The 2,246-nt window shown below is 40.6% G+C and overlaps 1 protein-coding gene across 1 annotated transcript in view; it reads left to right on the top strand.

The window, feature by feature from the left end:
• The window catches only part of LOC101848010 (beta-1,3-galactosyltransferase 1), a 38,818-nt gene that overhangs the window by 29,800 nt on the left and 6,772 nt on the right, over positions 1–2,246 (top strand). The gene's annotated exons all lie outside the window — the stretch shown is intronic.

The raw sequence follows: 2,246 nt of genomic DNA, 5'->3' as shown, positions 1-2,246 counted from the left end.
TCTTTTTCATTGTAATGCGCATTGAGCATCTTTTAGGAAATGGAAATGCGCAGTATAAATGCTATTTATTATTATTATTATTATTATTATTAAAGATACCGTGTTCTATGCAAGAAATGAGAAAGTCAAACTGTAAAATCGTTTGTTCTTTCTCAAAAGTGAAAAACATTACATTACCACTTTTCCTTTGCCCATTTAGTTTTTGGTTGGACGAGACAGAAAAGTTTGTAGGGCATTGGAGGTGTTGTCTGTTGTATTTTGTTTCATAGGTTATCCCTTGCATCACAATAAGGTCAAATGAGAGATACTACAGATAGCAGTGCAGCTATAAGATCACCAGGAGGCCACGGGACTACGGATGCGGGGATTCATGTGTGCCCCTTGCAACTGGATGGCCATTAGTTAAAATTTACATCCCTTGTAACACAGTGAGGCTATTTGAGAGACGCAATCTCAAATTTCAGCATCAGTCTGCCATAGAACATTGATTTCATGTTAGCCAGGTATCAAAGCCCATTGAATCTCTGAAAAAAATTGTTGTTTTTTTTTTGGTTGTTTTTTTTTTTGGGGGGGGTCTAATCGTCTCCTGTGGGATTTGAGCCAAGGAGGACCTTCTGCTCTGCAGGCGAGTGACTTAGCCATGGAATTTAGACTAGATTATGGAGATTAAGAACTTAATATGGAGATACGACTTTTGCACTTTGAGACATTCAGTTCAATTTTTCAGAAAACTTTTAAAGTTGAAACATTGATTATACACACAGACAATGGGTAACAGTAGATGAATGAGTTGGTGATTGATTTGAATCTTTAGCCATCTGAAACTTTGAAGGCTTATTTCTCAAAACCGGAGAGCGTGGACATACGACAGTTGTACTCTGGGCCGACGATTTATCAACTTTGCCGAGTTTGTTTCCTCTCAGGTCCTACAAAAAGCAGCTGATGACGGGGTTTCACAAAGTGTCCTGATCAGTTGATGCTAGAAAGAGTCGAGACGTAAACAAAGCCCTTTTATTTGATTAAAATAGCAGCTGGGGGTTAGACGGTTGTTGCTGGTTTTGTAGAACGATTGCATAAATATAAGCTGTCAAAGGACAGTCGCAACATGGATGATGATTCTAAATATTTTAATTACTGTCGGCGGACAGAGTGGGAGGAGGTCGTTTTTAAGCTTGCTCTCGTTCAGTGAGCAAAGTGGCTGTACTTCAGATTGTCTGTGCTACTTTACTTTTAACTTTTCATCCTCTGTTGCCGTTATGCGTCGAGGGGAGAAGCAGCTTTCTTTGGTAGGCCAGCTCCGCAGTTCTTACAATTGTGATATTGTTTTCTCAGGATTTCCTTGACACCCTCGATCCACCTTTTGCGTGGCCTTCCTCTTCCTTTATAGCCAGAGTGCTTGGGTTGTAGCCTCTCGAGGCTGGCTAGCCAGATGACATACGTAACAGGTTGCCAAACCATTTTATTTTCTGCCTTTCTAATGCAGGCAGGACTCAAGGCCGATAGCTGCTCTTACTTCTTCATTTCTCTGCCTGTCTCGTCTTGTGATGTTAAGGGTTTTGCGGAGACATTTCATTTCGCATGCAGTCATTTTGCTTTCATGGGTTTTACTTAATGTTCAGGTCTGGCACTGGTAGCATAATGTTGGTATGACTATTGAGGTGATAAGCTGTCTCTTTGCGTCCATGGAGATGTTTGGTTGAGAAACGAGGGGTGCCAGCTGGTAGGTGACAGCGTTGGCTTTTTGAGTTCGCATTTCTATTTCTCTGTCTATTGTCAGGTTTTCAGAAAAAGTACTGCCAAGTTATTTAAACTCCTTCACCTGTTTCAGTTGTTTACTATTGACATGGATGTTCAGGGGACTACAGTTTTGGCTCACATTCATAACTTCTGTTTTTGATGTGCTTATTTTCATGTTAAATTTCACGCAGCTGTTGTTCAGTTAGGTAGTGTGATTTTGGAGGCTTTGTTGGTTAGGATGAATAAGATATTAGTCGTCTGCGAAAAGAAGATTGTCGGTGTAGATATGAAAAATGAGGACCGGAGGTTGCTATGCCTTTCTTCTTTTAATTTGATAGATATTATTTCAGTATACACATAACTGTATCTCAAAGTTTTCCCATCACATTGGCCTCTCTCCTCTGATACTGCCCTACAACAAGTTAATACTATCCTTTGAACGATATTGTTGTTATGTTACCTCCTCTTTCTATACTACCTCTCTCGCTCCCTCCCTCCCTCCCCCCCCT

Source organism: Aplysia californica, unplaced genomic scaffold (assembly GCF_000002075.1).
Source record: "Aplysia californica isolate F4 #8 unplaced genomic scaffold, AplCal3.0 scaffold00008, whole genome shotgun sequence".
Lineage (NCBI taxonomy): Eukaryota > Metazoa > Mollusca > Gastropoda > Aplysiida > Aplysiidae > Aplysia > Aplysia californica.
This window is presented reverse-complemented; position numbering and strand designations above follow the sequence as displayed.